The sequence below is a fragment of the Echeneis naucrates genome, chromosome 5 (genome assembly GCF_900963305.1).
Source record: "Echeneis naucrates chromosome 5, fEcheNa1.1, whole genome shotgun sequence".
Taxonomy (NCBI): domain Eukaryota; kingdom Metazoa; phylum Chordata; class Actinopteri; order Carangiformes; family Echeneidae; genus Echeneis; species Echeneis naucrates.
In genome coordinates this window covers 17,139,525-17,155,362 of record NC_042515.1, presented here as the reverse complement: position 1 = coordinate 17,155,362, position 15,838 = coordinate 17,139,525, and positions in this window count along the sequence as shown.

Sequence of the window (15,838 nt, the reverse complement as noted above, 5' to 3'; positions counted from 1 at the left end):
AAGCAATGTGGATCCACTTGAAATTAATACTGGCCAATAATATGAATCTGTGGTATGGAAGCCAGCAGAAATGGGACTCTCACATCCTGCGCGCCACTATTTTATTAGTGAGATTAAGAAATGGGGACTTTTGCAAGAAGTGTCTTGCCCACTGCAGTTTTAATGTGCTTTGAGACAAGCTATTTGCAGAATGCAGGGTTCTTTCAGGACATCTTCATGGCAGAGGAGCTCTAATGCACAGGGAGTGGATGAGCAGCTGTGTGCCATACAGGACAGAGGAGGAGGATAGTGGGAGGACAGTGGGCGTATAAAGAGAGGGGAAGCAGGTGGGTCGGACAGGGTGGAGGAGGAGACGTCTGCCAGGGGGGCTGGCTTGGCTCTGTATTGGCAAGAGCAAAAGGAAGAAAGAGTCTCTTAGGCATTCCTCATTTTTCTCTACCCATTTATCAGTCTCTGCCTTTTCTTCTCCCCCCATTTTTAAAACTGCATCTGGACTCATTTTTCCCACTGCTGAATTGCTCACATTGCTTCTCGTTCTCCTTCCTGTCCAAGCCCTATACATCCTCATGCCTTTCATCCTTTATCCTTTTTTTTTCCTCTGTCATAATTCTCTATCTCTTTTCACCACCTTCTTTTCCACTTCAGCCTCTTTGTGTGTGTTTTAACTATCTTCTCATTGCCTCATCTTTTCACATGGAAAGTGCTTGGCATGAGATCAGTGCCATTGAGTCTAGATTGTGTCACTGTACCAAGAGAGTGGGTGTCAAACACAGACACTGACACAGCTTGCGAAGGAGATGGCAGCACACTGGAGCCAATGGCTGCAGAGAAACAAATATATGTCTGCTGCCACCCACTTATCCAGGACCTGGTCCCTTTGGTTCATTGAAATTGCAAGGAAAAACTCAAGAAAAACTTATTAAACTTATTAAATAAATTCTACTGGCTTGTCCTTATGTCTGTTGCAATAATACTGCAGAAATTCATCATTTATTCAGGATTTATCTGTTGGTCAGCGTCTTGTAAAGCGATGACAGTAGATAGGCAACAGTTTAAGAAGATCAATTGTTCCACTATCTCCTTTTAACACCGTTGCTGAGACTGTGTCGGCTAAAACGGATGGAAGCTATGATTATCTGCACAGCAGAAGCTGGCCTGTGACAGAAGCTGTTAAGACTTTTATTTTTCTAGTTCAAAAGATAAATGTTTTCATTTTTCAATGCCCACAATGAGAGTTGACCAGGTGACTTGTTAACTGTAATTTATATATTAGATACTTCTCATCATAATTGTAATTAAATGACTTCTAATTGTGTAACAGCAAAAGCAATTAGATCATGTTTATCCGTCATGGTGGCTGCTTAAGTGTGTGATTTATGTTTAGTTAAGAGGGTGAGAGTGTAAATCAGATTATTTTATGCTGCAATTTACACATGTTCCCTAATACCTCACATGCAGCTCTGCAACTCAGCACATGCAAATTTGCTGGTTTGAAATAAGGCTTTGGCCCAAGTTGCAACCAAGTAACCCAGCTATTTGCCTGGGGGGTAGGGTTTGCTGTTAATTTACACTTTGAGAAAAAAAAAAAAAAAACACTACATATTTAGTTAATATTTGTTATTTGGCTAAGCTTCTTCAAAAGATGAAAAAAATTCAAAGCCTCAGCACTTTAAAGTGTTGATGCTTGATCGATGCAAGAACAAAGAGACAAAAGTGTTTCCTGACCATCAATAGTGACCGTCATAATATTATCCCATATAAGTGCAAGAAGGTCGTCTTCACAGTGAAGCTCTTTCATAAAACAGGTGATTCCTCAACGTAACCAAAGATCCATCAACCCTTCATCAAGCTCAAAGTGAGGCAGCGCATAATACAACCCCCAACTGTCCAACATGAAATTACTTTGAGCTCAGTACTATAACACACCACTATGCAATGCATGACTGCCCAGCAAAGCCTACACATGCCCACATTTTGTGTTAAACTGTTAACACCTTCTATCTACCTTCCACCACTGTTACCACTCATATGATCTGAACATATCAAAGAGAGAGGGTGAAGCCTTCTTCAGCTCAGTGGATTTAAATGCAGCGGTTTTGCAAGGCTGAAGAAGTGTCTAGAAAAATTCTGTAATTTTTTTCATGGTCTCACAAATTTGCAGAAATGTAGAAATAACAGTAATAATGTAAATAAGTTGTTGTAAAATATATAATTGCAGTATAGAAATGCAATTGTATTGTAATTTAAAAATTTGGACACCACTAGAGGTTTCTGTCTCACAATTTAAAAAAAAAAAACAAACAAAAAAGTCAGATACGCTTTGTAGTAGTGTCAGATAAATTCATGTTGTCCAATTAAGAGTTCTCTGATTTTCTAATTCTCAAATGTCAATATTGGTAATAATAATGCTACTTCATTCTGGCACCTATTATTTCTGTCTTTGGGTTACATTGGAGGAGTTCGGGATCCACTCTGACTGCAGTTAACATCTTTTGGAGAGTTACTGACTTCTCCCAGTCACTTTTTCAACTCTAGAGGTAGAGAGCATTTGATATTCAAAAGAGATTTCACTGGAATATTCCTTTAAGTCATTTCCACTTGTCTACTGTGCTTCTACTCCTGTGCAGTGCTGCTGTGCATAGAGACTGTGTTTATTCATAGTTTCCGTTTTGATTCTATATCTAGCACGACTGTGGCAAGCAACCAAAGAGGATGCACATGGGAATCAGGTATACCACACGAAGCACCTCAGGTAGCTCAAAGCAAAGATACATACATTACTTTGCTTATTAGCTGCAAAATTTTGTATTGCACTTCAAGAGTTTGTGTGAAAACAAAGAAAAATATGAGGAGAAAACTTAGAGAAAAGAGGAAAAAGCATTGTGTAAGAGGTATGAAAGAAGAAAGAGCTGACAATCTGAATGACAAGGGAGCAGTGAGAGATTTAACGCATAAGATGGGTAAGAAAAAAAAAGGGAAGAAGTTGAGAAATACACAGACACATTGACATTGAAAAACACAAAAAACAGAGAAAAGAGAATGATGTAACAAAGACAAAAGACCATGAAGCTGCAGGTACTGCAGATGTACATCTTGTGAACTCTTGTGAACTGTTCACTGTGAAGGAAAAGAAAAGCTTTTTAGTAATACTGTGATGGACAAATTTAGACACAGATCAAGTGTGTTAAGCCTTGTGAATGAGGTTTTCAGTTCTGATAGAGGTCACCACAGAGTCAATCTCTCTTTGAAAGACTTCTTTCACCAGCACCAGCAACATCCAAGTCTCTACAGATAAAACCCACTGACACACACAAAATTAAAGGAAAGAAATCAAAAAGATCCAAATATGTGGAATGTACGATGAGAAAAGGCATTAACTTACTAATAATTTACTTTATCTCATGCAGTACTTTGCGAACTCAGTGGACTGAAAAACAGATATTTACAAAATGCAGATGTTTTATAATCCATCAAGACATTGAAGCCAGTAGCGGATGCTACAAATGCCAAAGGTGAAGCCACAATCAGAAAAATCATCTGCACAAAGAAGAGGCCATTAGCGTAGGTGATTTTCACCCCAAAGTCTTTTTCCACGGCCCTGAATGAACACCTCCTCCCACCAAAACAGAAATCCTGACTCAAACACATACAGAAAGTGCACACAAAATATTACTGTCAACACCCCTATGCACAGACAAACACTAGACTTTACACTTCCCGACCCCCTCTTCCCGGTGGAAGCACCCCGAGAACAGCAGTGCGACAGCAGGGTGGCGAGTGGCCAGGACCAGTGTGACGACCCTGGTCTGACAGAGTGTCAATACAAAGCAATTTACAAGCGCATGAAAAATCGACCCTCGATAACAGGCAATTTCTCTGCTCTGCTGCCTCAAGAGGTGTGACCCATGAGGGGAGGGGGCAAAGAGGAGGAAGAGGAGGCAGAGTGGGGGAGAGTGGGGTATGATCATAGTCCACGGGATGTGATTACAGACTATACTGTGCCCCAAATAAGGGAGAGGGAGGGAGGAAGGCAAGAAAATTGAACAGTAATAGGGCAGGGAAGGGAATGGGTACGAGCGATTGTAACGGTGATGTGACGGGAAGAGAAATCACTGTGATGAGTGTGATGGTTGGATTCCACTTGTATGAAAAAGGACAGAGGGAGACAAAAATGGATCAGGAAGGAGGGAGTTTACTAGTTAATAGGTATGCAGGACTGACAGGAGACGAGGAGAGAAGAACAATCAGCACACGAGTACGCAGAGGGTGAGTTGGGACAAAGAGAAGTTGAGAGAAATAAGAAGTGGATTGAGGAGAAGCAGGGAGTGGCATCATTGTTGCTATTGCTGATGAAATGCGAATAGTGTGTGTGTTTGTGTGTATGTGCAGACTGGAGGCCACAGGTGAGGACAAAGATAATGACCTCATTCCTCTTCTCTTTTGCGAAGACACTTTCTTCCACACCATCAAGCCTTCTATCCATCCCCGACTCCCCTCTTTCTTCTCATTCTCCTTCCTCTGTTGAAAAGCCAGAGGTCACACCTTCATCCAAACAGACAGGAACACACAAGAAAAGGTAGAAATGCACAAAAGAAGAAATAGAGAAGTCCGTGTCCTTAAAATGTGTGTGTGCGTGTGTGTGAGTCTGCTTGTCACAGGAAAGCACAGACACGTGGGGCAGAAGTCATGGAGTTAAATAGAAAAGAGATTTCTATTAAAACAAGGCTTCATCGCAGGTTTATACGTGTCAGGATCAAAAGCTGCCACTGTGAAATTCATTCAGCGAGAGGAGAAGTCAGGTAAAATTAATCACCATCAGCCTAAATAAAAGGTTCTGGACTCACAAAGACAACTTCTTACACTTTTTAAGTTTCCTTTTCAACTAAAATAAACGAGATTCCTCAGGATAGAAGGTGTTGTCATTAATTTCAAGTTTTTTTGATATTCTCGTCTTTAGAAATTGAGATTGGCTGTCTGCATTATAACGCAAGTGTATACAGGTATACAATATGTGCGTCTTTTATTGATGTAAATGAACGGTGGAGTATTTTTATAGATAACATCCCCTGAATCAGAAGTGAGTTTATTGCTTAAAGAAAAAGTGTGCACGGAAGTGAAGAAGTTATTGACAGTATTTCAGACACTCTAAAATAAATTAACAACCAACCCTTTTTACTCTGCTGCCCATCTCTGCTTCTGTTGGATCTGTGTGAATGGGGGTGTTAGTGGTACTGCTGCTCTCACCTGTATCCCCTATAGTTGGGCTACAATCCTTGCTGCTGTGCTATATGCTTGTGATATAATAGCTCCACAATGACTTTAATGGCAAATAGATGTTTACAGTGGTGGGGGAAAAAGGGTCACAAAACTGTGGAACCGTCAGCCAAAGAGTCTCACTGCATTCAAACATTCAGCAAAATTATTACCAAAGTGCCATATTGTCATTCTGAACTTGGCCGCCTTGTGCATACTGCCATTCAATAAATGCTTGCTGACACTAAGTATTACTCTTACTCAGATTTTTTTTTTTTTTTTTACACCTCCAAAGCTGGCAATTGCTTGCTAGTGCTTTTAAAAACTTCAATAGCATGCTCTGTGCCAATTTGAATGAGGTTTTTCTTTTTAATTTTGGCACTTAGCTGACTAATTTACCCAGTGTGTCTGTGTATATGTGCACACACGTGTGGCTGTCTTTGTGTGTTGTTCCTCTCTCTCTCCCTCCCTCTAAGTAACTATGAGAGGTTAAATCACCTCCTTCACCTCTCTGGAAATATTACCTCTCCTCAGATTGCTTTCCCCATCAAGAAGTTCACGCAGGGCATTACTATGGCTTAGCAGTCAGTGTTGTCACATTGCAGCAAATAGGTACTTGAATGCCTGCCCTAATCATCTGTTTGTTCAGATTTTCCTCCAAATCTAACCATATGCAAGTTTGCCAAGCCTGAACAGTTTGCTTTGTGCTTTTGCGAACTGGGCACCTATTCCTCAACTGTGCCTGTGCTGCATAGACTCTAAAACTTTTACAAAATACAAACTTTAAAGAATAAATTGAACATTAAACCTGAGACTTTCTACCTGTCAGGTTGCCGTTTGAGACTGTGACAAAAAGTCAGTTTTCACCCTTCACCTGCAGCCAGCGGTCGATCCAGCAAAGAAAAAAAGAATCACCAGCAGCTCCGCACAGTCAAAATCGATTACTGAAGCCTTTGTACTCTGTCTAAGGATGTATGACCACGAAGCATGGTCCAGAATGAGGGTTTTTACACCTGCTGCTTCAGTGCTGAAATCTAACCACACTAAAGTACATCAAATCAAGCAGATAGTCCGTCTCTGTAGCCTGCACCCAAAGGTTGGATGGATGGTTCGTTAAAGAGGTCAGTTTGAAGGTAAATTTGAAACAGCATTAAGTCAACATTTCAACCACAGATTCAAAACTGGACTGAAGCCCATTCAATTCATTGCCTGGTGTCTTAATCAGTCAGATGTAAATTCTGTGGGGGGTAGTTAGAAATGTTGGATTTTCAATTCAGGCCAATAAAAATTATTACTAACATTTCCTTTGCTACCCTTCATTCAGTCAGAGTGGTTAATTATGACATTATTTCAGAAATGAAATGGGTCATCTGTTACAGCAATCAACAGTGCATGTAAAAAAAACCCGTGAAGCAGCACTACAGACTGAGCAACACATCGTACTGTCCAACAGCACCTGCAGGTACCAGTCTGTTAAACCTGCTCATTCATTCATCCAGCCGGACAACAACAACAAAAACAGACAAAACTCAAACTAACCACCATTTAACAGCACTGTTAGCCAGGTTGTTAGCTTAGCAACAACAGCTAACACAATATAAACAATATTTTCAGAAAAAAAATTACTGAACTACTGGTAAATATTTACTTAAGTCTGTAATGTTATCTGATATATGAACAAATATATCAAAAGGGCAAAATGTCAACAAATAAACCAAACAACAACAACAACAACACAACCGTCTGAGCCGTCGCCGTCGTGAAGCGGCGAGTGAACAACAAAAGACAAATTAAACAAAACTGACCGACAATAACGCAAAAAAAAAAAAAAAAACACATAAAAATGGGCTTTTACAACAACCAGCCAGCGTTTCAACAGCATACAGACGGACACACAATCTAAACAACAACAACACAAAATACGGTCAGTGAGCGTGTTGTCGGACTCACCTGTGTGTCCGTCCGACTGTGGGTCCGAGCAGACCCGGAAGTCCAGCAGCGGCCGAGTCTTGACACCAGACAGGCTGAAACCGGGTCCAATCTAGGAGACCACACACATACACACACACACACACACACACACACACACACACACACACACACACACAGGGGGAAAAAGGTTCCTGGGTGCGTTTGATTTATGTCATTTAGAGGGGCAGCCGGGTGGAGCGTTAAGGCTGAGCTGAGGTGACGCTAATCTTCATTACAGCTCATAATGATGTTATCTTTGGGTCCATGGTATTTCACGGATATTTAATAGATGCGTTGAGTTTACACTTTGTCCATTAATAGAAAAGGATTAATAGTGTCACCTGAACACCTCTGCTCAAATAAATAGTGTGGAAAGACAACCACATTAGACAGAGAGGGAATACAACTAGCACTGACAATAATCAAGAATAAGGCAATTAATCAAAAAGAAACAGTGCCATTTTCTCTTATGTTTATCACCCTGCTTGGCTCTTTGTTATAAAGGCACATGCTGCTCGAGCTGAAATATTAAATACGTGCTCTCACACCAACTTCCCAACTCCCAGTGCATCAGAGGTCTCTGCTCTGATAATAAGATGTGGGACTTACTACGTCATACTTTGGTCTTGCTGGGAGAGGGAAGTGTGTTTGAGTTTCCTGCCCACTTGTCTCCATGTGCACCTCCGCTGAGTAAGGGCCCCCTGCACAGCACACCTCTGGTATGCTCATAAAGTTCTTTGATTATATTCAGCATGTGGGAGTTCAGCAGAGAAAGGGAGGCTACTTTATGGAATCTGGTGAATTTGGTTTGCAGTAAAAGGGGTCAACACCCGTGCACATACACAATTAACACACAACACCGACAAAATATGTCTGTGTGTGTGTGTTTATATATACATATATATGTTTATATGTGTCTGTGTACATATATACAACGTACATAAATACTCCGTCAGTAAGGGGTGAAGGAATGAAGTTACTTGAACTGTGTACAGACTGGTGAAGAATGATCCTTAACAGGGTAAAACAAACAATGTAAATTTGTGCGTTTTTTGCAGTGCATTTCCATAGTGATGGGCATATTGTATAATGCAAACATCAAATGCCTGGATGAAGAAAACTGAGGTCAAAATTGTGTGTGTGATGGGAGATGGGTGTGATTTGCAGCTTCCCCGAATATGGCACGCCACAGTAACATGAATTATGTGCAAGCAGCATGGAGAAATCCCTTATCGTTACATCGGCTATTTTGTTCAATGATTTAAGATACTTGCGAGCTGTGTATATCAAATGTCAGCCTGTTCTTTTGTCTGCATCGCCTTCTAAAGCCTTTTCCCATCACATACCCTCATTCAATAGTAATTCTCTCTTTCTCTCTGACTCTGCTCCTCCTCCCTACATACTCATCTTTTCGCTTGTCACTTTCCCTTCATGTCAATTACCATCTCCCTCCACTTTCTCCCCCATTCCTCTGGCACAGCTTCCCCACTCTTACACCTTCTCTTTTTGTATCACACTATCCTGTTGTCCCTCCTTCATTTGCTCCCCTTTCTTCACCTTCTTTCACGTTCAGTTTTTCTCTCCATGTGTAAACTTTCCGTGTTCATCTTTTGCTTCCCCTTCTTTATCCGTTCCCTTTATCGACTCTTCACTTTGCTTCTTCATCCATCATGCTGCCTCCTTGTATGCATTTCTGCATTCTCTCTCTTCTCCTAAAACCTCACAATATTCATTTCATCTTCCTGCAGGACTTGAGACGCTCCTGCCTTTTACCTCCTCAGTCTCTTCTTCTCATCACCCTTCACGTCTTCCCACACACTTCTCTTTCTCTCCAACATGTAGCATCTTCTCTCCTTCTCCTTCTATATTCATCCCAGCAGTGAGTGAGTGACCTGAATCTGTCTCTTTGCATTACAGCACCTCCCTTCTGCAGCTCAGGAACACCTTGAAAGCCCAATAGTGTGGCTGCCACCTTGCCTCATGTACATTCATTTGTCTATAAAAGTGTATGTGCGTGTGATTGAACCTGGATTGATAGAACTGGCCTTGTATGCTTGCATCAGTCCTGACTGTGGCTCATCTGTGTATGCAGAGGGGATTCAGTTTATTATAGGTGATGTGTGTGTGTGGGAGAGTGACTGTGTGTGTACTTTTTCTACATTATGTTTATCAGTATCGCAAATAGGGAGCCTTAAATGGATTTTAGCTGGAATGTGTTGGCTATTCCAGAGAGAAAGAAGCTCAAGATTATCTCACATTGCCAGTGAGTGTCTTGAATGCATGGGCATATATTGAGAGTGTGCACATGTGTGCGATATCTTCTATGGGCGCAATATCTGGCATGTTGTCTGTAATTGGTTATGCTTTACCATCCATCAAAGGGATGCTGCTTTTCCTCACAGTCTTTACTGTCTTCAGTTTCAAACTTGTTCTCTTTCCTGCAGGCAGGAAAAGCAAGAAAAAAAGAAACAGTCAGACTGACTCTGAAAAGTGTTTTTCTCTCTTTTTTTTTTCAAAGTGATTGAAAGCATACATAACGAACTTTCTAGAAAAAGATTGCATGGGGGACTTGATGGGGAGGAAGAAGCGTCATATTTTCCAAACAGGAAAATAATCAAGGCAGATAGCACCGAGCTGTCAAGGAGTGCGACACCACCGAAACACTGAGGTTCCACCCTGGGTGAATTAAAAGCATTGCACTGACACAAAATACAAAATTCAATTCAAACTTAGTTTTGCTCTCATCTTTTCACATCCTGCTGGTTTCCAAGAAGCAGTTGCACTAACTTTTCTGGTAAAAATTTCTTTTGCACTTGCAAGCTAATGGATGCACTTACTTAAAGTTTAGTCAGGAGATTGTTGTTAGAATATAGAACATAAAAAAAGTCACAATTGTGAAAGACAATGACATACAGGAGATATGGATAAACTTAGGGAACAATGCTTTTTTACAGTGTATTTCAACACCTTTTAATTTTGAGTGTAAGACTCTCAGAAATGTTATTACCGACATGAGAGTCAGACACTGAGGTGGAATTTATATGTGTTTCTTCAGAACTACATCTGACAACCTCAGTTAACTAACGCAAATCAATATACCTCATTCAGACCCAAATCGATGAATGTTTAGATGAGAATTTGGCCAAATGCCTTTCTACACCCCTGAGCCTGGTTAACAACTACAACCTCAACACAACCCATGACTCAGCAGCTGTATTGCCATTCAAACCTCAAGTGATTCACTCAGTGTTTACAGCCATGCTATCAGCTCTGGCTCACAGCACAGAAGCTTTGGAGTCTAAATGCTAATGTCAGCACGCTAACATGCTTACACGGACAATGCTGATGTTAAGCTGGCGTGACATTTATCTACCTGTTGTCCACCATACCATACCATACCATACCATACCATACCATATATATACTCATGTGGGTGGTCATTTCTAGAATAATGTCTGTCCTATCACTTGTGATTATCAGGCTGCATCATCTTAAATCTAATGGACTGCTTAGTCCTGCTTGTAGTTACCAGCTACATCACAAATTAGTAGTCTTTAATTTGTAGTTCACCTTTAGTGTAGTGTTCAAGTTATTAGTTGCATTGAAATTTTGGCTTGATGATGACACTAACTGAAATATTACGGGATCATAACAGTTGTTAGAATTAATTCAGAGTCAGTCAGTACTATGCATGAATCAGTCAGGTTTAAAATAGATTCATGCTGCTGTCTCTTAAACTGTCAATCATCATGAATCACCAGAGCACAATGACCAAATTGGAAAATGGGGTTTCCTATTCCTCAACCAGGACATAACATTAAACTGGCATTGATTAGAGTTCTACTTTAGGAGATAAAAATCAATTTCAGGATGTGCTTGTGCTTCAAGTACACGACTACAGCTGAAGGAGTAGTAAGCTTTAGAGTAGCTAACAGGCCCCAACAATCACATAGACCCATGATTTTGAGCCACATGTTAGGTAGAAGTAGATCAGCCCAGCCAAGTGTGAACCACAAAGGAGCAGTCTGCCTCACCAAGTACTCTAACAATGACATCTGTAGGGAAAAACAAGACAGTTCTTTATAGCTACAGTATATAAATAATATCAATTTGACAAGGATATGGAATACTATCAGTGTGTGTGTGATGTGTGTATATTTATTCATTCATCTAGCGCTTATCCATTTCTGGGTCATGGTGGGGGCTGGGGCGAATCCCAGCTCACATTGGGTCAGGGCGGGGTACACCCTGGACAGGTCACCAGTCCATCACAGAGTCACCAGTTAACCCAAACATGATGTTTTTGGATGGAGGGACGAAACCGAAGTACCCGATGGAAACCCACGTAAGAATGGGGAAAACATGCAAGCTCTGCACAGAAAGGCCCCAGGCCTGGGAACCAAACCCACAACCTGATGTTTAAAAATGTTTAAAAATCATTTAATTGGTAGTTAACAGTTTGTAGTTCAAACAGAAAAGCTGTAGCTCTCACGATACATGATAATTTACAAGTGAATTGAAGTGAATGTGTGTGTGTGTGTGTGTGTGTCTACTTGATCTCAATCAAAAGTAAATCAGTGAGTCATTATGTTGTTCTGGATTAGATGCAGGTTTAGATGTTTGTGGGCTTTCATATTCACAGTGTGTACTTTACATAAACACTGTGATTCTGGGCAAAGTATACAACAGTTTGTCAGAATACAATTTTGCGATGTTTGTGTGTTTTGTTGTGTTATTTCACTGTCAGATACAAATATAACTCCTCCATCTTTTGTTTATTACTTAGACCCAATTTTAAGACAAGGCACTGAATATGATATGAAAAAACAGTTTGCATTTTTTAAATATGCCATGATGTATGGTTTCACATGGCACAGTGGGGTGTCAACAGTCTGTGTTTGTGTGTGTGTGTGTGTGTGACTCAGAGGCAGTGACCTGTGCACAGCAGTGGAGTGGGTCTTATTAAATGGGCCATGTCAGAAGCAGTGGACCCCGTCGGTGAATGTTTTGCTTTAGGAGGTAGCATCAGGATGTCAGCCACTCAGACACAATGAAATCACATAGTCACAGCTGAACGTGCCACATCAGGCTCAGTGCATGACAAGTTGCGGTAATATCCACAACATTTAACTGAGAGAGTAGAACAATATCATTAGCAGCACTGCAGCAGATGCAGCCATTGACAAAAATCTGCCTTTACATCTGTGTAGAGCATGAAATGAAAAAAAAAAAAAAAGAAAAATATGTTGGCACGTGTCTCATTAGACTAAAAAAGCAAGACTGCAGCTTGTCTCATACCCAGTACAGGAGCCCAGAGATCAACTCCAAACTCATGTAAGCTTTTACAGCAAGTTCATTTCAGCTGTGAGGTACCGTATCATCACAGGCAGACAATTTAACATACAACACAGCCTGTGGGTGGCTGTACCAGTGCACACTGTTGTGGCCCATCACCTGCATTTGAAGATGTGCATGTGCGTCTGTGAGATTCCTGACTTTCAAAGGTGAAGGATGTTTGGGTCCATGTTAAACGTAAACATTGTGCTACAGTAACTTCATGGCATGAAGAAACCTGAAGGATAATTATGTCAGGTGAAGTAAGACACTGAGCTCATTATTTCAACTCTGTCAGATTGTATTCTTTAGTTCAGGATGCTGAAAAACAATTACTGCTCAGTGTTCGCTTCATCCTATGCTTTGTAAAATCTCTTATATATTATATTTTATTGAAATAAAAGTTTCTTTTTATGACTAACTCAGCGTAATTAGATAGCTAAATGTTTGTCTCAAATCCAAGCTGTTAAATTATAACTTGCAGCATTTCCTATCACATCTGACTTAACTTATCAATGTAATTACTTAGAAAAGGTGTCAGGAAGTTGAGTTTATTCAGATGAATCAAAATTAAAACAAAGCACATTATGATATATATGTGTACCTCTGCACCTCCACACACCTTTCAAAGTACGTGGGATTACCATGACTGCTAACAGCAGAGAAAAAAATAGAACATCTAAACAAAAAACTAAGTTGTGGGCATGTGAAGAGCGTGACAGTTTAACATATAATACATGGAGCAGGAGGATAGCAGTGTTATTTGGCTGAACAGGCAGAAAGACAGGATTGTTGTTGTCGGCCACACTGGTTGGATTTTGTTAAAACTAGCTGTGCAGAGAATATGCAGGAAGTAGCTATTTTCAGGCATTGAGAGAATACAGACCTTTCTCACAATGGGAAAGTTGAAGCCTTGGTTTTAGAAATGCTCTATCACTGTTAAGACCTCACACAATGAAACCCAGCTATCATAAACATTATTAGATATGTTAGTACTTTTCCTGCTGTGACATTTCAATGGATCTGTGCTGGGAGAGATGTAACAGGAACCTGATGACCACAGATATATTTAACGCTTCTTCCAGGACTGTCATGTCAAGCGAGAAAATCATCCTGAGCTCTGACAACGACTGACTGTGGTGCTGTGCTGCAGGTTGGTTCTCCAGCAGTCCGGTGATCGATCTGGCTTCAGACAGAGCTCAGGTGGAGGAAACTATGGAGGGGGCTGATTGGATGACTGCCTCATGGTGGCAATGCTTCCCCAGACTCTGGGCTCCTTTCACCTCTACCTCTCTCTCTTCTCTGTCTGCTGCCCCCTCCTGCGCTCCCGGAGGACTCTGCAGAGTGATGGAGGGAAACACAGGCCAGCTCCCTCCACCTGGTCATTATCACGCATGCACCTGCTGCCTTTGCCACGCCTCCATCCTTCTGAAAGTCCAACTCCTCCAACGCCTGCTTCAGGCCTCCAGCACTCACTCTTCAATGACTATTGTGGAGTTTTGTAAGTTTATATGCACCACTGTGTGTCTCTGGACTTTTTCCGTTTCTTTTTTTTTTTTTTTTTTTTAATTTTCTTTGTATTCTCTAAGGTCTGTTCCTACACGGTGACTTGGCATATTTATCAACAACACTCTGCCTTTGGAAAAGGAATGTTTTGCCTTTGTATGAAGTGCAGGGTAAAATGGGCCAAACCAGTTGTTACCATCACTCTCAGCTCTGTCTTGTGACAGCTCCTCTCTGACAGGTTACCAGGACGACCTGATATTGAAGGCACTTTTCCATCCATCTGTGCTGCAGCGATTGGTTCCAGCCTCCAACCACCTTGAACTTTTCCTCCCTTCCTGTCCTTCCCTTCCCCTGCTTCTTCCCTCCACAAAACAAACACTATGCATTGAGAGGAGAGGAGAGAAAGCCGGGGCGGCTCACTTTTTGAAGACTCCATCACTTGAAGAACTGACCTTAGCCAACAAAGGCAGGAGTGACAAGCAACAGGGACTATAAAAAATTCATAGCCGATGGAAAGGCACTGGGTATCCAACAGTATGTAAACTGTGCACTGTAAACTTCTCCTCTTTTGTTGCCCCTACCTGTGTTGGAGTAATTTTTTCCTTCTGCCATATATAGCTTTTTTTATATATATGTATGATAAAAATTGCACAAAAATCAAGAGTCAAGTGAATGTGTGTATGCAGCACTGGAGCAGAGGACACACTGAGATACAGTTATGTGTACAGTATATTAAAATGTACACCATTAACCTACTGTCACTCTGCTTTGTAGAACTTTTTGTCTTTGGTAAGTAAAAGTCATTTTTATGTTCTGTCTGCACAGGCTGATGTACGTGCTACCAGGGAATATACACTGCAATATCCTGCTATAGTACATAAAAGCACATCTGAAATTTTTGGCAGCTGGGCTGGCTGTGGATGAGCAGAAGCAGCAGGAATTTCATATCATGCAGTAATTCAAACTGCAGTTTGGAGTGTAAAATAAGCAACAGACCAGAACCCGAACCAGTTTAAACAGGCCGCCTCATTCACAAAGAATGCAGCTGACGCCTGCAATGCCTTATGAGGAAGTGCTATTGAACAAAATAAAACCAGTTAGAAGCATTCCTGTGTAATTCCTGGATGGCACTCAAGGTTTTGATTATTTTTGTATTTTTCACAGTGGCACATTTGCACATTGTCCTCTGGGATTAGCTCCAGCACCCCAACAACCTCAGAGCTGCAGCTTCTTTTATTTTATCTTAGCTGGGCTTAGTTTTAGAAACCTGAGTTTAGTAGTGAGACTAGTACAATGAAATATGAAAATCATGTATCTTGTTTGTCAAAAACAGAGCTTTACATACATGCTTACATGCTTCCTCTGCTTTCAGATTTCAAACTAATGGCTCCAGTTTATCCTGAACCATCCGACCAGAGAGTGAAAATAACCCTGCAACTCTCAAAGAACGTAAGCTGGTGTATTTCTATTATCCACAAATATTAGCGCTCTACCTAATGTCAAATTTATGTGAGTTCATGTCAAGTGAAATGCTAATCAGCACTCTTCTCACCAACATACAACAATTATTGCATTCTCTTTTTCTTCCCTACACAACCCAGAGAGGAGTCAGTAGTTAATCCCCCCCCTCACACACACCTCCATCATGGCCTCCATCCCCATGGTTAATTAATTGAACTAATTAAGGGTCTTCGTGCCAGTTCCATTGCCAAGCAATGTCTGCGCTTTATCTCAATCCCACAATGCACTTGATCACGAGCTGCTGTGTTTGAGA